Raw genomic sequence first — 23820 nt, forward strand, 5'->3', positions numbered from 1 at the left:
ACTACAATAAACTACTCACAATCCTATGGCCTCTCAACACACAGCGCTTCTCACTGCAGTGGTGTCGCATAAACAATGACAGTGATGATTATTGACCAATCACTGCCTTGTAGTGAGGACCAATCAGGCTGCATGTGAGGCGTTGTGGAATTTAGTACCGGTACGGTACGCTTGGAACCACAATCGAGTAGGTACTGTTTTTCAGAGCCATACCTTTCGGTTCCATGCAGTGGAAAAGCGCCGCCGTACCGTACCTTACCGAACCGTTCCTACACCGTACCATGCGGTACCAGCAGTGGAAAAGCAAAAAAGCGAGCCGTACCGTTCGGCTCCATGCAGTGGAAAAGCGCCAAAAGAGTGCAATAAGAAATATAAAGGCGGCTAAAATAGAATACAAGAGACATATAGCAGAAGAGAGTACCCCCCCCCCCCCCAAGACATTCTTTAAGTATATAATTAGTAAGAAAGTGAGACCATAACACATCGGCCCCTTAAAAGACGATGAAGGGAACCTGGCCACAGAAGATAGAGAGAAGGCGAAAGTGATAAATAAATTCTTCTCTTCAGTTTTCATGAAAGGATTCATACACTAACCCAGCTTGTAATGGTAAAATAAATAATACACCTCAGGAAGCACCCTCATGGTTAACAGAAGATAAACTTAGAACTAAACTTGAAAAACTTAAAAAAAATAACATAAATAAATCTTTAGGACCAGATGGCTTGCACCCGAGGGTTCTAAAAGAACTCAGCCAGGTGAAAGCCAGACCACTGTTCTTGTTCTTTATGTATAGTCTACAGATGGGTATGGTGGCAGCTGATTGGAAAAAAGCCAATGTGGTACCAATATTTAAAAAAGGGCCGAGATATATCCCAGGGAATTATAGGCCAGTTAGCCTAACATCAGTAATCTGCAAAATTTTGGAGGGGATGTTAAGGGATTATATACAAGACTATAGTAATAGAAACTGTATTATTAGTAGTAATCAGCATAGATTCATGAAAAATCGTTCTTGCTAGACCAATCTATTAACCTTCTATGATGAAGTGAGTTGCCATCTAGATAAAGGAAGGCAAGTGGATATTGTGTATCTGGAATTTGCAAAGAAATTTGACACAGTTCCCCACAAACGATTACTGTTTAAACTATAGGTACGTAGGTATGAACCATAGGATGAGTATCTGGATAGAGAACTGGCTCCAGGGGTATGTCCAGAGGGTGGTGATACTCAGAATGGGTGAGTACTCAGAATGGGTGAATGTGGAAAGTGCGGTCCCCCAAGGATCTGTCCTGGGACCAAAGATAATTAGGGGAATGGAGGACATCAGCTATGAGGAAAGACTTCAAGCATTGAACCTATTCTCTCTGGAGAAGAGACGCTTGAAAGGGGATAATTTTAATTTAATTTTTAATTTATTCATAAATGACCTAGAGGAGGGCATATCCAGCACAATCTCAGTATTTGCGGACTATACTAAGCTAATTGTGAAAGGTGGATGTCCTCTCGCTTGTGGTAAAAAAATATGTGAAAAAAATCAATAAGGTTATAGCTGCTGCTGGAAATTAAAGTGCAAGTGCCTTTATTATAATGTGTGAACCGTGATGTTTCAGCGCTGCTATGTGAATCATAAATATATAAAAAATCTATACATCAACTGTGTAAAAAATTATTACATAATAAATTATCATAATACGTATATACAACAATAGGTGCTAGATATACCAAAAGTCCTTGTACTTAAAGTGTAACGATAATTTTATAGATAAATAAATAAATATAACAAGCACTAAATAAATGTCCTTTTATGCAAAATATAAAAAAGTGCTGTTGTGCTCCACTTCTTAGAATAAAAGTGCTGGTGCTCCCCCTTGTGGTTCCCTACTTACCACAAATGGATGAGAGTAAAGCAGTAGGTATCATATAATCTCTTTCGAATGATCAATGATCCTCATGGAGACAGCCTTTTTGCATTAGTATGTGTTGGAAAGGAGTCCTTACATGTGGATGCCGATGTTCCTGAGAACACTCATAGAGACAGAATGCCATCCATAGTGAAGTATGTTTGAAAGACGTTTAATAAATGCAAACAGAAAACTACTTACAAACATGAAAAAACAAGTAGCAGTGTTTGGTTAGGTGGTTGCTGCTCTTGCAGCGTGTGCTCCACCGGACAGATGTGACGTAATGCATCACAAGGTACGCTCAACCAATCGCTAGACGCGTTTCGCCCTCCCCTTTGGGCCCAAAGGGGACGGCGAAAATGCATCTAGCCATTGGTTGATCGTACCTCATCAGTCGTCACGCATTACGTCACATCCGGCAGGTGGAGCGCACGCTGCAAGAGCAGCAACCACCTAGCCGAACACTGTTACTTGTTTTTTCATGTTTGTAAGTAGTTTTCTGTTTGGATTTAATAAACGTCTTTAAAACGTACTTCATGGATGGAATTCTGTCTCTATGAGCTAAGCAGGGCAATATCTTGAAGAAATAACTGCCCATGGTGCATTACCCTTGATATTACTTTATTAGAATAAAAGATTGCACTTACATGTATGAGGAATAGACTTCACATAGGATTACAAAGCATTGAGGGATTTCTAAATATTGCCTGGGTCCGGCTGCAGCTCGGATCCTAGGCGACGTGGTGACGGCACGCCTCCTGCCTGACGCGTTTCCGCCGATTGGCTATCTTCAGAGAAAGGAGGTCCTTTCCCTTTTCACCACGTCGCCTAGGATCCGAGCTGCACTCAATATTTAGAAATCCCTCAACGCTTTGTAATCCTATGTGAAGTCTATTCCTCATACATGTAAGTGCAATCTTTTATTCTAATAAAGTAATATCAAGGGTAATGCACCATGGGCAGTTATTCTTTTACATGTAATGTTGGAGCGAAACGATCCTCTTAATCACCTATAACAAGTGGCCATGAGTACTGTCTGAACATAGAAATCTACCCGACTGCGAACAGTGGAGTGGTATATGACTTCTATATCCACTGTGGCTGCCAATATCGGTTGGATCTGAGAGCAGTGAGCAGTGCATGATAACCCTATTTATCCGGTAAGAGGCCTGACGGGCTCTTGTGAATGCACGGTGGGGAGCACTTCGTTCAGTTTGGGCACCAGGATCGTTTATTTTCACCATAGAAAAGCACTTACTTCATTCCGTCCGGTAAGGAGGAATTCCAGCAGGTGGAGGGAACTTCAACTCACTAATTGAATTAACTATCACCTGTCACCAACACACCACTGTCGGTGGTCCTACTATTGACACAGTTGTGTCTTGGGACTTCTTGCACCATATAATTTTGCACCTATTTTATTTATGTATTGATTGGTATTGTTTGGAATACATATTCACCTGTCACCAACACACCACTGTTGGTGGTCCTATTATTGACAAAGTTGTGTTTTGGGACTTTTTCACCATTTATCTTTTTGCACCTATACATTTTGTTTATATTTGAGGTTGTTTTTTGTATTGATTGTTATTGTTTGGAATATACACTCAATATATTGATATAGCGCACCACCTATTATTTTATCACTTATCATTTTCATCTGGTAGCAGCATATCACAGACCAGCACACTCTTTTCTTCACATCAATTGTTATTATATGACCATGACAAATTCATCAGATACTTTAAAGCTTCCAGTTATGCCCTCAGCAACAAAGCTGGAGCCTTCTTAGCCAACCGCTTAAAACGGAAAATAACCCCTACCAAAATACCCTTTTTGAAATGCCCACGGTCTGGCGCAAAATCCACTATTCAACCCATATAGTTGAAATCTTCAAAGACTATTATTCTGCCCTATATAATCTAAAAAAAGAACAAAATACTCACAAACAAACAACAGATCACATTAATAACTTTCCAACCCTGTCCCTTGACCAACAGCAGACCATTTCCAAACCATTCACGACAGCTGAAATATCAAAAGTCATCAACGGACTACCCCGCTCTAAAGCTCCAGGTATTGATGGATTCCCCAATGATTACTACAAACACTTTTCAACTACCCTCGCCCCGCATCTCACGACCATCTTTAATGCAGTTCTAACAGGAGAACACTTCACGAAAGAGATGCTCCAGGCAGTGATAATCGTCATTCCCAAAATAGACAAAGATGCCTCCCATCCAAGTAACTATAGGCCTTGGCACTTGACACTTAGACTCCTGGACTTACTCCTCTCGCTGATTTCCCCCCCCCCCGATCAGGTGGGATTTATAAAAGGACTCCAAGCACCGAACGCCACTAGGCGCATGCTCCACCTCCTCAAACATGTTGAATTACACAATATTCCATCCCTTTACTTAGCCTTGGACGCGGAAAAGGCTTTTGAATGAGTGCACTGGGGGTACCTTCAGGCTGTCCTGAAGAAATTTGGTTTTCAGGGCCCCATACTGACTGCCATCATGGCACTGTATACACACCCTTCGGAGAAGGTATATACGTCAGGTACCCTATCCACATCATTTCACATCACAAATGGCACGAGACAAGGGTGTCTTCTATCGCCACTTATATTTGCCCTCGTGATGGAGCCCCTAGTGCACTCAGTCACATCCTCACCGCACATTACTGGCATTAAAATAGTTCCCATAGACAACAGAATAAGCCTCTTTGGTGATGGCATCATTCTTACTCTGTCAAGCCCTCTAGTATCCATCCTGGAGGTTAAGAAACTGCTAACACTGTTTGGAATGGTCTCATACTACAAAGTTAATGAAACTAAATCTCAAATTTTAGCCTTAAATATCTCCCCCACCTTGAAACACAATATACAGACTCAAGTCTCTTACCAATGGGCACCTCAACATGTTAAATACCTAGGAATTCTTATTCCCTCTACTTCCTCCAAACTATTTGCCCTGAACTACAAACCCCTATCAGATACCCTAACCAAATAATTGACTAATTTAACGACTATAGATCTTTCAGTGATTGGTCGGATTGCAGCTTTCAAGATGATCTTACTCCCCAAAATTCTCTACTTATTCCGCACTATACCCATCCCTGTCCCCCATTCTTTTCTTTCTAAATTGCATTCTCACCTCATGAAATTAATTTGGCAAGGGAAAAAAACAAGAACCGCAGCCTCAATACTAACTAAACACACCTCCTCGGGAAGCCTTTCTGTCCCAAAGATTGCATGCTACTACCTGGCTTCCTTACTGGACCAATCCAAATTTTGATGGATTTATAAAACCAGTAAAATGGGCGCAATTGGAAGCTGAATCGCTGACACCTTCCACAACTAGAAATATCTTGATAGCATCACTAACAAAAAACGCCATCCCCCAGTCCCCTTATCCAGCTATCCAAGCCACTACTCTAGCACTTCGATTTGCAGCCAACGACATAAGTTATGGAAACCCCCTCCATTCTATTCTGCTCCCGATTCAATATATCCAGATATTCATACCTCACATTAATATCTCCTCTTGGGAATAGGCGGGCATACAACATATGAAAGACCTGGTGAAGAATGGGAAACTTCTTTCCTTCTCCGAAATCCAACAGACATATAACATTCCCTCCACTGAATTCAATCGCTACCTTCAAATCCAGCACTTGTTCAAAAAAATGACACCCCTACCAAGAATCACTCTGTCGCAACCAATCTTCACGTTCTACCAAAGTGAGTCAGCAACTGTCAAGGGTATATCCCTTTTCTATAGAACTACGAGTGGCACGTGTGACTTCCAAAAAGTCAATACCATCATAAAATGCGAAGGTGGAAAAGAACCTGGGGGTCCTAGTGGACAACAGGCTTGGCAGTGGCATGCAATGCCAAGCTGCTGCAAGCAAAGCCAACAGAATACTGGCATGTATAAAAAAGGTGATTCACTCCAGAAATAAAGAGATTATTCTCCTAATTTCCAAGACTCTAGTCCAGCCACATCTTGAATATGCCGTCCAATGCTGGACAACGGTCCTCAGAAAGGATGTGCTGGAACTGGAGAGAGTCCAGAGAAGGGCAACAAAGATAATTAGGGGAATAGAGGACATGAGCTATGAGGAAAGACTACAAGCATTGAACTTATTCTCTCTGGATAGGGGATTTGATATCAATGTACAAATACTGTACTGGTGACCATAGCATAAATAACAAACTTTTCAGAGTAAGGGAATTCAATAAGACACAGGGACACTCACTAAAATTAGAAGAAAAAAGGTTTAACCTTAAACTACATAAGGGGTTCTTTAGTGTTAGAGCGGTAAGGATGTGGAATTCTCTTCTACAAGCAGTGGTATCAGCAGGAGCATCAATAGTTTTAAAAAACTATTAGATGGGCACCTTAATGATCACAAAATACAGGGGTATGCAATGTATGGTTAGCAGCAAACAAACAAACAAACAAACAAACAAACACACACACACACACATTATAGGTTGAACTGGATGGACTGATGTCTTTTTTCAACCTCACTAACTAAGTAACTATGAGGTGCCATGTTGAACCAGTGACCATTATGAGAGAGTGAGAATGATAAAACCAAATTTAACACACCTGCTCCTCATTCACATCTGAGAGCTTGTGATACTAATGAGTCACGTGACACCGGGGAGGGAAAATGGCAAATTGGGCCCAATTGGGACATTTATTATTTAGGGGTGTACTCACGTTTGTTGCATGTGGTTTAGACATTAATGGCTGTGTGTTGAATTATTTTGAGGGGGCGGCAAATTTACACTGTTGGGAAACTGGCAAACCAGAGCTTAACTCTTCCCTAACCTGGGCAGTCTAGTTTTGCTTGCTTACAACAACATACCCTTAGTAGGCACTTGCCTAAATGCAAGGGAGGAGGATGTGGGCGCTTCCGAAGGAGTCGCGCATGCTCCAAAATGCATTACTACCCACCACCACCTGACACCAGCCTTGTGCGTTCCAGCCTGGTCCTGGAAGCCCGGCCGTGCCACTGTCTCTCTGCTCCCTCACACGCCAGCGTCCTCCTGGATACTAGACAGCCGCAAACCGTCTCTCTCTCTCTTCATCCTATCCACATAAGAACAATGCTGAGCGTAGAGGATCTACTATGTTATATGCCTTACCAAAATGGAAACTTCCATAAGTGTTTTTAACCCTTGTGTGTCACAATAAACTGTCAATGCTGCACTTAGGGGTGAGTTGTTTATTTCTCACTTGCCTAAATGCATAGCTGTCCTGACTTTCCCTGTCCAATGGGTAAGAAGTCCTGCAAACGTAGGGTCTTGTCTCTTAATAACATCAACACTCCTGGCTGGAGCATGCCACTATCTTCACACAGAAAAACTCTCCCCAAATGAAGCAACATATATAAAACAGCGCAATCTAGTTGTTGGTTCAAAGTGGTTCTGAACACAAATGTCTATTCCTTGATCAAACAGGAAGGTAGTTGGTTGGTTTTCTTCAGGCGGTGAGTGTCATCGCAAGTTCAGACTTTTGTGTCCTACAGTTAACAGAAATGTGCACATTAGCTCTTACAATGAAATGCCAGAAATAAGCAGAAGTACCAATATATATGGTACATAGAGAACACATTTATCAGATCCCCATATATTTACCCCAAAAAAAATAAAAAAAATTATATATATATATATATATATATATATATATATATATATATATATATATATATATATATATATAAATAAAATGTATGGGGGCATCTATGAATCCTTACATGTATGGCCAGCTTAACACTGACATAGAAACATAGAAACATAGAATGTGTCGCAGATAAGAACCATTTGGCCCATCTAGTCTGCCCAATATATCTGAATCCTATGAATAGTCCCTGGCCCTATCTTATATGAAGGATAGCCTTATGCCTATCCCATGCATGCTTAAACTCCTTCACTGTATTTGCAGCTACCACTTCTGCAGGAAGGTTATTCCATGCATCCACTACTCTCTCAGTAAAGTAATACTTCCTCATATTACTTTTAAACCTTTGCCCCTCTAATTTAAAACCATTTATTTTTTTTGCAATTTAGGACTTAAAATAGTGCACTGCTTAACCACTTGCCTACAGTGCACTTTCACCCCCTTCCTGCCCAGACTGATTTTCAGCTTTCAGCGCTCTCACACTTTGAATGACAATTACTCAGTCATGCAACACTGTACCCATAAAAAATTTGTGTCCTTTTTTACACACAAATAGAGCTTTCTTTTGATGGTATTTAATCACTACTGGGTTTTTTATTTTTTGTGCTATAAATAAAAAAAAGACTGAAAATATTGTGAAAAAACACATTTTTCTTTGTTTCTGTCATAAAATTTAGCAAATGAGTAATTTTTCTTCACAAATATTGGCCAAAATTTATACTGCTACTTATCTTTGGTAAAAAATAACCCAAATAAGTGTATATTAATTAGTCTTTGTGAAAGTTATAGAGTCCACAAGCTATGGTGCTATTCACTGAAAATTGATCACACTTGATCACACCTGATGTACTGAAGGCCTATCTGATTTCTTGAGACACTAAAAAGTCAGGAAAGTACAAATACCCCCCAAATGACCCCTTTTTGGAAAGTAGACATTCCAAGGTATTTAATAAGGGGCATGGTGAGTTTTTAGAAGTTGTAATTTTTTCCCACAACTCTTTGCAAAATTAAGATTTTTTTTTTTTTTTTACAAATTGACGTATTAACAGGTTATTTCTCTCACACAGCATATGTATACTTGCAACTACACCCCAAAACACATTCTACTACTCCTCCTGAGTATGGCGATACCACATGTGTGAGACTTTTTCACAGCCTGGCCACATACAGAGGCCTAACATCCAAGTAGCACCGTCCGGCATTCTAGGAGCACAAATTACACATATCATTTCCTGACAACCTATCGCACTTTTGAAGGCCCTGGAGCACCAGGACAATGGAAACCCCCATAAAATGACCCCATTTTGGAAAGCAAACAGCCCAATGTATAATTTTTGAGGCATAATGAGTCTTTTGAATATGTCATTTTTTTCCACAAGTTTTTGGAAACTGTGGAAAGAAAATGAAAACACATTTTTTTTACACAAAGCTGTCCATTTATGCAATATTTCTAACACATAGCATGTACATAGCAAAAATTGCACCCCAAAATACATTCTGCTATTCCTCCTGAGTATGGCGATACCACATGTGTAACACTTTTACACAGCCTAGCCACATACAGACGCCTAACATCCAAGTAGCCCTTTTCACAAAGTTGTCCATTTATCCACTTTAAGACTGGGCCTATTTTTGACACTTGGTGTTTACAAGCTAAAATCATTTTTTTTGCTAGAAAACTACTTAGAACCCCCAAACATTATATATTTTTTTTTTAGCAGAGACCCTAGAGAATAAAATGGAGATCGTTGCAATATTTTTTATCACACCATATTTGCGCAGCAGTCTTCCAAATGCAATTTTTTTGAAAAAAATCACTTTTTTGAACTAAAAAATAAGAAAACAGTAAATTTAGCCCAATTTTTTTCCATAATGTGAAAGATAATGTTACGCCGAGTAATTAGATACCCAACATGTCATGCTTCAAAATTGCGCATGCTCACAGAATGGCGCCAAACATTGGTACTTAAAAATCCCCATAGGCAACATTTTAAAAATTTCTGCAGGTTACCAGCTTAGAGTTACAGAGGAGGTCTAGGGCTCAAATTATTGCTCTCGCTCTAACGATCGCGGAGATACCTCACATGTATGGTTTGAACACCGTTTACATATGTGGGCGGGACTTGCGTATGCGTTTGCTTCTGCGCGCGAGCTAACGGGGACAGGGCGCTTTAATTTTTTTTTTTTTTCCTATTTATTTTATTTATTATTTTTTTATTTTTACACAGTTTAAAAAAAAAAATGTTTTAAATCATTTTTATTCCTATTACAAGGAATGTAAACATCCCTTGTAATAGAAATAGGCATGACAGGTCCTCTTTATTGTGAGATCTGGGGTCAAAAAGACCTCACACCTCACAACTACACTAAAAAAGAAAAAAAAATTGTTGAAAAAAGAAAGAAAAAAAAAAAACGGCCCTTTAAACCCGTTGCTAGGCAACGACTTTTGACGTAGCTCCGGTCCTCCAAGACCATAGAGTCGAGTGAGGGCCATCTTGCCCTCACTCGACTTCCTGTCTCTGATGGTCCGGGACCGGATAGTTTTCCCCGCTGCCGGCGGGTCTGGTAAGCTGGGAAAACGTCTGGGACGCGGCGGGAGGGGGGGGGCACCTCTTCCCCTGCATCGTAAGGGTAATTCCGCAGAGAATCTGCCACTGGGACCGCCCTTATCCGAAAGCCGACCGCCCGCCGTTTAAAAAAATACTGGGGTTATGGCAGCTATCTGCTGCCATAACCCCAGTATTTAGCTTTTAATGGCCGACGCATATAGTCGTTAGGCGGTCGGTAAGTGGTTGCATGTATATGGCAAACAGGTAACGATGACTGATGGGGTGACAGGTGACGATGACTGATGGGGTGACAGTTGACAATGACTGATGGGGTGACAGGTGACGATGATTGATGAGGTGACAGGTGACGATTGATGAGGTGACAAGTGACGATGATTGATGGGGTGACAGATGACAATCAATGATGGGTGACAAGTGACGATGATTGATGGGGTGACGATCACTGATGGGGTGACAAGTGACGATGATTGATAGGGTGACAGATGACGATGACTGAAGGGGTGACAGGTGACGATGACTGATGGGGTGACAGGTGACGGTGATTGATGGGGTGACAGGTGACGGGCGATGGTCACCGATGGGTGACAGGTGACGGGCGATGGTGCACGGCGGGACTGATGGCAGTCTCTGGTGACCGGTGAACTTTAGGCTACGTTCACATGTGCGTTGCCCCTGATTTGCAATAGCACCCCAAATGCTGTGCGATGTTGCCGCCATTTCCACCTGCCGAATCGCGGTAACATCACGCAAACAACGCATGACGCCAAGAAACTCTTGTACCTTTTTTGGGCGTCATGCGATGTTTGCGCGATGTTACCGCGATTCGGGGTGCTATTGCAAATCAGGGGCAATTGCAAATCAGGGGCAACGCACAGGCGTCCCGCGATTTGCAATGATTTCCGGATCGCGGGCAGAATCGCAGTGATTCTGCCTGCGATCGCTACGCTCACATGTGAACGTTATGGGTGTCAATTTCTGGGCACTGATGAGGTGACTGTTGGGTGACAGGTGCAATTGGGGGGGGGCTGAGGACTGTGTGGGGACCTTTATTTTTGTGATTTTACATTTTACAGGTGTACAGAGCAGTAACTCACTATTTCTAGCTCTGCTCTCCTCATACTGGAAACTGTATGAGGGGAGAAGAGCTAGTAACAGTGAGTTACTGCTCTGTATTTACATTTTGTGATCGGCTGTGAATGGATTCACAGCCGATCACATAGTAAACAGTCACTGTCAGTGACTGTTTACTACCGCCGGTGACAGCTGTGTTCCTACGGAACACAGTGCCACCAACATGACCGCGCTGCACGCTCCCGATCGCGCATGCGCGGTCATCTTGTGGGCGCCTCCATTGTGATCGGCTGTGTCATTGGAACACAGCTGATCATGTGGGAAACAGCCACGCCCATTGGCTGTTTCCCCCCTGCCGGTGACGGGGGGTGTCCCGGGGACACCCCAACACCGGCAGTGCAGGGCGGCGCGCACGCGATTGCGCGCCTGCCCTGCTTAAAGTGCCGCCGTCATATGATATGATATGTAGTTAATGTGGCAAATTAGGTTTAATGTTGATAAATGTAAAGTAATGCACTTGAGGGCTAGAAACATGCATGCATTTTGTCCCTGTACATATCATTAGTATGTATGTACTGTATCTATCTGGAATATGCAGTTCAGTTTGGGGAACTTCATAAAAAGATATTGGGGAACTGGAGAAAGTGCAAAGAAGGGCAATCAAACTGATAAGAGGCATGGAGGACTAGAACTAGCTGAACTGAATGTATTCTCTCTTGAAAAGAGGAGATTAGGGGGGATATGATCAACATGTATAAATACATAGGTGAACTTGGGGTGACATTATCCACTTTAAGGTCATCATAGAGGACAAGGGGCACTCTTAACGTCTGGAGGAAAAGAGAATTTATCTCCAAATACGGAAAGGTTTCTTCACAGAAAGAGGTGTGAAAATGTGGAATAGACTCCCTGAAGAGGTGGAGCTGGAGCAAATTGCATCATGCTTTATTGGGGGCGGGGGGGGGTTGCCTTCCTCTGGATATAGGATTGTATATATAGGATTTTATATACATTTTTCTTTTCTATTGGTTGAACTGGATTGACTTGTGTCTTTTTTCAACCAGACCAACTACAGTATGTAACTATGTAAGTTTACACCATGCATAGCTTTCTTTTTGAACGGTCCTAGGCCAAAGTTCAATTACCTGCAATTAATATACCACCAATGTTCATTATATTTCACAGGTGCTTCCGACATTTTGTGTTTCATTTATACTACATGGAATAAATTGTGCAGCCATAAGCTAAATAACTACATTTAGAAACATATCTGAGCAAACTTCAGGCACAAACATATTAAATAAAATAGAAAATATAACTCAAATTCTAGTTGAAGAGGCTATGTATAAAAAAATAATACTGTAGATCAAACACTTCTGCAATGTCAAACTGTGATCACAATAAAATAAATTTGAAAGGTAAATATTACAGAACAAATGATGCTGATTTAGTTGAATACACTTTGGCATTAGCATAACTGCATTATGCATTTGTTGACAACAGAAGGACTCCTACCTTTTTACTTTCATTTTTAAGTGATGCGTATCTAGAGAAAATATTAAAAATAGCAGTAATTTTATTGGGATGCAGAATTGTCAGACATAAACATATTATTAAAGCAAAACTGTAGATAGAGTTATTATCGCAAAGGTTCACACATTCTCTAGCTTGCTTTTCCTTATACTTAACCTCATATACATACAGTGGGGTTAGACTTATGGGCTATACCATCAAAGGGCCTCCACAAGTGTCAGCTTGTTTTAGGAAAACATTGCTCCAATTGGTGGTTCCATCGCTCCCCATTCATCAGATCTCAGATCACCTACTGACCAGCACAGTAGTGCTCACTCCGTGCACTTAACAAAAGTGGTCACTTTACATTTTGGGGTACTCTCTCCTTTACCCTTTCATAATCTCCTCTCATGTATCTCTTGCACCTCTCCCCTGCATTGCTCTTAATAGGGCTCCCCCATATTGTTCTTCTCCTCATCAAACAAGCTAAGCTGGAACGTATTGACTGTAAGGGCAAAGAGCGTGTGTAAGTCTACTTAGGTCTCTGCTGGTGGTTTCTGGATGTATGGTGTCAGGAGGGCTTGTCAGCTGAATGCAGAGTGCTGCTTGCCTGCAGAGAATCCAGAATAAGGCCCAAGAAGTGTAGCAATTTTAGGCCTTCTTTGAGCATTGAGATAGCATGCTTCACTCCATTTTTAGTGACCAATATTTTGGTGGAAAAGCCCCATTGATAGGGAACATTGCTGTTATGGAGGGCTTTTTATAATCTTATTCAATTGGCACTGAAGCTGGCGAGAACATTGGGAGAGATCTGAGTAGAGCTGGAGATTAGCATATGGGGCTGGTAGGGTCCCCAGGGACCTTGCTATGGTTAAGAGTTGGTCTTTAGTTTGATAGAAGTGGGTTCTCATTAAAACATCTTGCGGTATTGAGTCGGGTAAATTTGATGGTTTTGGTAAGCGATGAATACGATCTATGGTCGTTTCTATGAGAGACAGATCTGGCAAAGGCGTGGAGATTACCTCTCTGGTAAATTTGGTAAGATAGGATGGTTGGACATTCTCAGGGATACCGCAGATTTTACATTAATATGGCGAGACCTATCCTCCAGGTTCGCCATTTTAGCTTTAACTTATCTGTGTTCTTCCTGGTTGTCTGTATGAGCATCCACTAGGTCATTGATTCACCCTCTGGCCCTATTCTACGCTCTCTAACCCACATCTTCAATCTCTCCCTTTCTTCTGGCATCTTCCCAAACTCTCTAAAATATGCACTAGTCAGCCCCATACTTAAAAAGCCCTCACTGGACCCAACTAATCTTAACAACCTATGCCCTATTTCCTTGCTCCCCTTTTTATCCAAACTCCTTGAATGTCTGGTCTACAACTGACTGTGCGACCACCTTTCAGAGAATAGCCTCCTTGATCCCCTTCAGTCTGGATTTCGGCCTCAACACTCCACTGAAACTGCTCTCCACAAACTGACAAACGATCTACTAATGGCCAAAACCGATGGAAACTATTCAGTACTCCTACTCCTGGACTTTTCTGCTGCCTTTGATACGGTTGACCATCCCGTCCTCCTCAAAAAACTCCATGCCTTTGGTCTCTGTGACTGTACTCTTCACTGGTTATCTTCTTACTTATCCAAATGCACCTTTAGCGTTACTTACAATTCTACTTCCTCCTCTCCTCTTCCATTCTATTTTGTGGTCCCCCAAGGCTCTGTTCCTGGACCCCTCCTATTTTTAATCTACACCTCCTCTCTGGGTCAGCTGATAGCCTCCCATGGCTTCCAATACCATCTCTACGCTAACGATACCCAAATCTATTTATCGACCCCTCAGCTCACTCTCTCAGTCTCCTCATGTTCACTAATTTACTATCAGATATATCAGTCTGGATGTCTCACCACTTTCTCAAACTCAATCCATCCAAAACCGAGCTTATAATTTTTCCTCCACCATGTGCTCCTTCCCCTGATTTCTCTGTCAATATCGATGGCATTACCATCAGCCCATCCCCGCATGCCAAGGTCCTAGGTGTTGTCCTGGACTCTGAACTCTCCTTCAAGCCCCACATCCAATCGCTGTCCAAATCTTGCCGCCTCAACCTCCGCAACATCTCCAAAATACACCCCTTTCTAACCAAAGACACAACAAAGCTCTTAGTTCACTCCCTGGTCATCTCGCGCCTTGACTACTGCAATTCCCTTCTCATTGGCTTACCTCTACACAGGCTATCCCCCCTTCAATCCATCATGAACGCTGCCCCTAGACTCATCTACCTTACCAATCGCTCAGTGTCTGCTGCTCCTCTCTGTCAAGCCCTCCACTGGCTTCCGCTTACCCAATGAATTAAATTCAAAATACTAACAACATCTTACAAAGCCATCCACAGCTTAGCCCCCAGCTACATCACTAGCCTTATCTCAAAATACCAACCTTATCGCTCTCTTCTTTCTTCTCAAAACCTCCTGCTCTCTAGCTCCCTCATCACCTCCTCACATGCTCGCCTCCAGGACTTTACCAGAGCCTCTCCAATCCTATGGAACTCCTTACCCTTATCTGTCCGTTTATCTCCTACTCTATTAGCTTTCAGGCGATCTCTGAAAACCCACCTCTTCAGAGAAGCCTATCTTACCCACACCTAACAACTATACCTCCATTTTCTCCATCAGCCCATCCCCCACGGTTATTGCCTTTTGTTTCACTTGGCTCTCCCTTCTAGATTGTAAGCTCTAACAAGCAGGGCCCTCTAATTCCTCCTGTATTGAATTGTGTTGTAACTGTATTGTCTTCCCTCACATTGTAAAGCGCTGTGCAAACTGTTGGCGCTATAAAAATCCTGTATTATAATAATAATAATAATTGATTGTTCCAGTGACTTCCTCCATTTTAATTTTTATGTAATGAACTCTATTTCTGACTAAATGCATTTTAGTAGTGAATCTATTGAACATAGCTTCAAAGTTTTTAGTCAGGGAGCTCTCTAGTGATAGAAGGATCACCTTCAGTGTGGAGTCAATTACAGGCTGGTTGGCAGTAGGGAAGGCTGCAATAGGAGAGTACAATGGAGGCTGTGTTAGTGTGGTGTCCTGAGGATTGCTCCCCTCTGGTTCCAGTGTGCCTGCATCCAGTCTAATGTGAGCCTTGGCTGGGCTGCTGCTGACAGATAGTGATGGGCTGAATACCCCCCCTGTTCGGTTCACACTCAAACAGGGAAAACATTCTAGCGAACATGAGAACTCTATTAAAATCTATGAGACACATACATGGAAAATCAAAAGTCCTCATTTTTAAGGCTTATATTCAAGTTTTTGCCATAAAAAGTGTATGGGGACTTGGGTACTGCCCTGGGGGACATGTACCAATGCAATCAATTTTATTTTAAAACAATCGTTTTTACAGGAGCAGTGATTTTAATGATGCTTAAAGTGAAACAATAAAAATAAAAAATTCCTTTAAATATTGTGCCTTGGGGGTCCCCTAATGTGCCTGCAAAGTGGTGCTGTACGAGGTATGGAGCCTTCTTCAGCAATACCTACATTTATAAAGGAAAAATGTAATTTATACTTGCTCGCGGCTGTAATGTATTTTCGGCTAAAAAAAAAAATTTAAAATGGGGCCACATTTTTTTTTTAAAAAAGGCGTGCTCCCCCCACCCATTCCATACCAGACCCTTATCCGAGCATGCAGCCTGGAAAGGCAGGAAAGGGGGGGGGGAACGAGCGAGCACCCCCCCTACTGAACCATACCAGGCAGCTTGCCCTCAATATGGGGAAGGGGCTTTGGGGTGCCTCCCTAAGCACTTTGTCCCTATGTTGATAGGGACAAGAGCCTCTTCCCAACAACCCTGGGCTGTGGTTGTGAGGGTCTGTGGGTGGGGGGCTTATCAGAATCTGGAAGCTCCCTTTAACAAGGGGGCCCCCAGATCCTGCCCCCCCATGTGAATGGGTATCTGGTACATAGTACCCCTACCCATTTACTAAAAAAGTGTAAACATTTTAAAACTATAGAACACAAGTCCTTTATTAAATAAATGTCCCTTGATGTAAATCCATTGTCAATCATGACGCCCGCCGGACTCGAAAAATAGAAAAAAATTCAAAGACGCTTCCACCTCTTAAGAGGCTACCCGCCCTATACCATTCTTCAGCTTTGATAGCTCTTTTATAGGAAAGGGGTGGGGTGTCATGTGACATCAGAAGGGGGCGGCACAACCGGGTGGCCCCGCCCTTTGCCTATAAAAGAGCTATCAAAACTGAAGAGTGGCATATGACGGGTAGCCTCTAAAGAGGCAGAAACATTTTTTTTTCTATTTTTTAGGTCCGACGGGCATTGTGATTGACAATGGATATACATCGAGGGACACTATTTTTTTTTCTTTTTAATAAAGGACTTGTCAAAAACTGTGTTCTGTGGTTTTTACTTTTTACATTTTTTTGGTGAATCGGTAGGGGTGCCATGTACCCGATACCCATTCACAAACGGAGGGGCAGGATCTGGGAGCCCCCTTTTTAAAGAGGGCTTCCAGATTTCTATAAGCCCCCCACCCGAAGACCCCTACAGCCCAGGGTTGCCGGGAAGAGGCTCGTGTCCCCATCAACATGGGGACAAGGTGCTTTGGGGGGCACCCTAAAGCACCCTCCCCAAGTTAAGGGCAAACGGTCTGGTATGGTTCAGGAGGAAGGGGGGGTGCTTGCTCATTCCCCCCCTTTTCTGGCCTGCCAGGCTGCCTGTTCGGATCAGGGTCTGGTATGGATTTTGTAGGGGACCCCATGCGTTTTTATTTTTTTTTTATTTTGGTGTGGAGTTCCCCTTAAAATCTGTACCAGACCCAAAGGGCCTGGTATGGATTTTAGGAGAGGCCCTCACGCCATTTTTTTTTTTTTCGTATGGAGTTCTCCTTAAATTCTATATCAGACTCAAGGAGCCTGGTATAGATTTCTGGGGGGACCCCATGCTGTTTTTATTTAAAATTCTGTCATAGGATTCCCCTTAACAATTTAAATACGAGGCACTTTCACCCTCTTCTGTGGCATCTATGAGAAATATTGGTCAGCTTGACATGGCATTGCTCCCGAATAGGGTTGAGCGAACCCGGACTGTATTGTTCGGGATCATACCGGACTTTTGGGCATTCGGTACCCGGACACGGACCCAAAAATGTCACTGTATGTTCGGGCACTGTCCGTTGTTCGGTAATGTTATTTGATGTTTTGGCGCGGTTTTAATGGCGCGGCTTTAACAATGCAGCCAATCAGCAAGCGTTCAACTAGTGTGCCCTTAGAAGCCATCACAGCCATGCCTACTAATGGCATGGCTGTGATTGGCCAGTGCAGCATGTGACCCAGAGTCTATATAAGTTGGAGTCACATAGCGCCGCGCGTCACTCTGCTCAAACAATACTAGGGAGAGGTTCCTGATGCTGCTGAGGGAGAGATAGGGAGATTATTGTAGGGTCAGAATGGAGATTGCTTTAAAGGTAAGCATAGGAAGAATCTTCTTTAATCAGACAGCGATCTACATTGATTTGATTGTGTGGGGGTGCAGTGCACGATCTTTTTGCCCAGAGGGAGAGATAGGAGATTATTATAGGGGCAGGCTGGAGATTGCTTTGAGGGAAAGAATAGGAAGAATCTTCTTTAATCAGACAGCGATCTACATTGATTGTATTGTGTGGGGGTGCAGTGCACGATCTTTATGCCCTGACCTGAGCCCAGTGAGGAGGAGAAAGGAGAAAAAAAAATGTATCGGTCTGTTAGGTGGGCGACATGCGGTGCTGCACATTTAATGCAAGCTCAGTGCATATGTGTCTGCTTAATCTGCATTTAAAAAAGAAAAAAACTTTTTTCCTTCATATTTAACTTTGACATACAGTGTTTAGACATACACTGCTTTTCTAACCTGCTCTTCAAAAAGCACCAATGTAAGGGGAAAATAATTATTTTTCAGTATTTAGGGAAAAAAAATATTTTTCAGTTTTTCATTCAAATGGGTTTTTTTTAATTCAATAGCGGAATAGAACAACAACAGTATCCAACCTGATAGGCATGCAGTGTGTAGCTGCAATTTCATGGAAGCTGAGTGCATATGTGTCTGCTTAATCTGCATTTAAAAAAGAAAAAAACATTTTTCCTTCATATTTTACTATGACATACATTGTTTAGACATAAACTGCTTTCTAACCTGCTCTTCAAAAAGCACCAATGTAAGGGGAAAATAATTATTTTTCAGTATTTAGGGAAAAAAAATATTTCTCTAGCGCTCATTGACAGACGTAGTCTTCGGTGATACACCACCTTCGGGTTATGTTGCCTCCACAGGAGCAGGACTAGACAGGAAATTAAAAAGCTCTGGCCACACCCCAGGGGCAGTCCCAGAGGGTATATCCTCTCTCTCTCTGCCTCAGCAAATCAGTTATTTTCTGTCTAGTTAGGAGTAAGGACCTAGACACCTTGCTGGGATCTTAGGTCCTGGCAAGAATTTTTTCTTAAAGGATTTTTTTAGACAGCTTTTTTCTCCAGTGTTCCTGTGAGATCTTCAAGCAAGAAAGCTGAACTGGGCGACGGGCTGGATGTTGAGATCCGGTGGTCACCCCAGTTCAGCCTACGAGCGCGTGCAGGCCATAGCTCCGCGCTGGGTCGGCCGCGACAAAGTCCCATTAAAGGACTGTCCACGCGAGTTAAACGTCTCGCTGAAACGCCAAAGACCATGAGTCACGGCGTCCGTATCGGTCGACAGCCCTCCCGCCCCGGTGGAGAGGGGTACTGTCAGGAGTTGGTGCCCGCCTGGTTCCGGTATGGTGAGTAGTATGTTCCCCCTTTCCCCCTGACGGGTTTTGTGGTGAACGCGGGCCCCTCTCTGTATGGTAAGATAGAGTCCCCCTCTATCCTATAACATGACACAGATCCCCCTACTTTGAGTGTGATTTTATGTGTGCAAAAAGCCAGGAGGCTTGGTTTGGGAGCTAACAATCTAATTGTATACATGTTTTAAAGATGTAATCTGTGGCATTCTGGGAATCTTATGGGTTAAGAATAAGCTACCTACCAGTCAGAAGCCACGGACATGTAGACTGCCTTCCTAATCAGATCTCCAGCTATTAGCAGGCCTCCCGAACGGCCATGCGGTCCGCCAGGGCCGGTACCGCCGACCACGCCATATCCCCATGCAGTGAGAGTGTTGTGTGCCCTGCAGCACACCGCTATTCAGTACGGGCCGCCGCCATTTTTTTTGCTGGATCGCACGAGCCGCCATTTTGGCGTAGCCTCGTGTCTCCAGCATGGGGGTGGCCATGTTTGAGGTGATCCAAACACCTCGTGGAGCTTGGGGGAGGCGCCGGAAGGCGTACAGAGGGGCGGAGCCGCCTCCTTTCTTCCTGGGCAGCCAGCCAAAAGACTTCCTGTTTGTTAAGACAGCGCTGTAACCTGTTGCAGTTAAACTCTGAGCATCAAGTGGTGAGCCTGGGGGTCTATCTCTCTCTCTCTCGATCGATAGGGATCCCTAGCAGGTAACACTAAGGGGCTTTTGTGGCGCTGGGGGTCAAAAAAAAAAAAAAAAAAAAAGAAAAGTTTTATTTTTGAATTATATTATCCAGGAAGTAACTGGAGTTATCATGGACCCTGCCACACATATTCCCCCACCTGTTTCCCTCGAGGGGGCCACGGGACCCGCCGGTGCACAGAGTATAGAGTCATTTACAGCAATTTTGGAGTCTATGGTGGCTCGGGTGGAGGCGGCCTGTCAGGGACGGGGGTCAAGGAAGCGACCCCCGCCTACCCCTATACCATCTGACACCTCTGACTCAGATTCAGAGGTGGTCACGGCAGTTGCAGGTTCCTCTGCAAGGGCTGTTATCCCAGGTAAAGCCCCCTCAGACAGTGAGGAGGACGCTTCTTCTCCTGCTATTATTCAGGAAGAAGCATTGGTGGACGCACTAGTTGTGGCAGTGCAGGAAACCTTAAAACTTGAGGCTTTACTGGCAGAGGCAACTGAAACAGAGATTCCTTTTGGTACTAATAAGCCCATCAAGACGATGAAGGTTTTTCCTGTACCTAAATGTTTCGGTAATCAGATTAAAGGAGAATGGGAGCATTCTAAACGTACCTTTACTATTTCCAAGCGTATTGCTAGACGCTATCCGTTTGAGGAATCCATCATTAAGAAATGGACGGTACCACCAGTCGTGGATCCGCCTATTTCCAGGCTGAATAAAGCCACGGTTATTCCAGTGGAGGACACTTCGTCCTTTAAGGATCCGGTGGATCGAAAGATGGAAGCAGAGTCCCGCACCATCTTCTCTCTGATAGGGTCAGCTTTTAGACCAGTAATTGTTATTGGTCTAGTTTCCCAGACACTTACGGAATGGGCGAAAATGGTACGCCAAGATCTTAGGGGAAAAGATATTCCCCAGGAGACATCTGATTTGATGGAACAGATTATACAAGGGCTACAGTTTATCTGTGACGCAGCCTTGGACACTACTCCCTTATTAGGGCATGCATCTAAGACAGCGGTGATCCTCAGACGTGTGCTGTGGTTAAAATGCTGGTCAGCTGACCTAGGTTCCAAGAAGACCTTGACAAATCTCCCTTTTCAGGGGAATCGTCTATTTGGGGCCAACCTAGATGAAATCATTAAGGATGCCACTGGGGGCAAGAGCACCTTTTTGCCACAGGCTGCTAAAGCTAAGGGACCTCGCGACAAGCGAGGACCTTTCTTTACCGCCCATAAAGGGCGCCCGGCTGGTACTAGCGGGAAAGGCAAGACTCCTCCAGGAGGGTTCAAGAAGGGCTGGTCGGACAAGCAAAGGACCAACCCAGCCAAACCCGAAGCAAAGGAGTACACAGCCTGAAGGTGCGCCCCCACCCGGTTTCAGGGTGGGGGGACGTTTTCACCGGTATTCAGGACATTAGATCGAGCATCAACCTCTACTACCGGTGCGATTCTTCCCTTCCAACATTTAAGTACTACAGGAAGCGGTAATTACCGTTCCCTGAATAGATCTTTTCCTTTACCTTTTCCTAAGATTAGTCCCGATACCTCACAGGAATCGGATCTGGTTGACCAGATAGGCCAAGTAGCCTCTAGTCGGGTGACTTCGGTCCCTGAGGTTCAACCAGAAAAGATCACCTTTCCTGATAACTATCAGGTATCTGATAAATGTGTGGTAACAGAAAACGACCAGACTTTCTCGGATGGTCGGGCCAGATACCTCTAGGGACGCCTGGTTCAGATCCAATCAGCGCCAGTGGTCCTAGAAATTCTAGGCTGGCCTCCTCAAGCCGGCCTGGCCGACTTGGACATGTTAGTCATAGACGTTCCGTGGGAACTTCGTCTCAGGGAGTGTCTGTGGTCTCAAGGACCAATTTACCATCATGCTTTACAGTCGCTGGGTTTAATGGCCTGGCCATTGAGACCCAAGTACTGAAGGACAGAGGTTTGTCAGCTTCAGTCATTCCTACCCTTATTAAAGCAAGGAAAGCGACTTCCAGCAAAGTCTATTATCACACATGGAAAACTTATATTGCGTGGTGCGAATCTTTAGGATTTCCTCCACGTACCTATTCGGTGTCTCGAATATTGGCCTTTTTGCAACAGGGGGTTGAGCAGAAGCTAGCCTTGAGCACCATCAAGGGTCAAGTTTCAGCATTAGCAATCTTCTTTCAGAAGCCTTTAGCTACCAAATCCTTGGTGCGGAATTTCATCCAGGGGGTGCGGCACCTGGCTCCTCCAGTCCGCGCGCCCTTACCGCCTTGGGATCTTAATTTGGTTTTGTCTTGGTGGCTATTACTTCTGCTCGCAGGGTGTCAGAACTGGCTGCATTATCATGCCAGTCCCCATACCTAGTGATTCATAGGGATAAGGTAGTACTTCATCCTAAGCCATCTTTTCTTCCCAAGGTGGTTTCAGATTTTCATCTGAATGAAGATGTTGTACTACCTTCCTTGTGTCCTCAGCCCAAGCATCATCGGGAACATGCGTTGCATTCCTTAGATGTGGTTCGGGCAATCAGGGTATACCTGAAAGCTACGGAATCATTCCGTAAGACGGATTCACTTTTTGTGATCACGGATGGCCCCAGAAAGGGTTTGCCTGCATCTGCCGCGACCATTGCCAAATGGATTAGACAAACGGTGGTACAGGCTTATTCTATTAAGGGTCAGAGTCCTCCGTTCCCTGTTAGGGCGCACTCCACTCGAGCGCTCAGTACTTCCTGGGCCTTTCGCCATCAGGCGTCAGTGGTCCAGGTATGTAAGGCGGCCACCTGGTCGTCAGTACATACCTTTACAAAATTCTATAAAATTGATGTGACGGCATCAGCGGATGCCTCATTTGGCCGCAAGGTTTTGCAGGCCGCAATTTGAGGAGACCGGTGGTCTACCTCGAGGGTTTTTTTCTGTTTGAAAAAAAAAAAAATAGTTTTCTCTTTTTTTGTTGAGTCTCATCATTAAGGATGAGCATTGTAAACTTCTAGTTGGCACCGGTTGGGCCTTCTAGATTGGGATTTGATTTCCATTTTCCCACCCCTCAGTTGTGATACTGCTCTGGGACGTCCCGAAGGTGGTGTATCACCGAGGACTACGTCTGTCAATGAGCGCTAGATAAAAATGGATTTTTGTAAAATCTTACCGTAAAATCCTTTTCTCTTAGCTCATTGACAGACGTAGTCCCCGCCCCTCTGTTTTTTTGAGTTGGGTTAAAATCTCTAAAGACTGCTTTTTCACATAACTGATTTGCTGAGGCAGAGAGAGAGAGGATATACCCTCTGGGACTGCCCCTGGGGTGTGGCCAGAGCTTTTTAATTTCCTGTCTAGTCCTGCTCCTGTGGAGGCAACATAACCCGAAGGTGGTGTATCACCGAGGACTACGTCTGTCAATGAGCTAAGAGAAAAGGATTTTACGGTAAGATTTTACAAAAATCCATTTTTTTCAGTTTTTCATTCAAATGGTTTCTTTTTAATTCAATAGCGGAATAGAACAACAACAGTATCCAACCTGTTAGGCATGCAGTGTGTAGCGGCCATTTCATGGAAGCTGAGTGCATATGTGTCTGCTTAATCT

Source organism: Pelophylax lessonae (genome assembly GCF_965119305.1).
Source record: "Pelophylax lessonae genome assembly, chromosome: 5".
Lineage (NCBI taxonomy): Eukaryota > Metazoa > Chordata > Amphibia > Anura > Ranidae > Pelophylax > Pelophylax lessonae.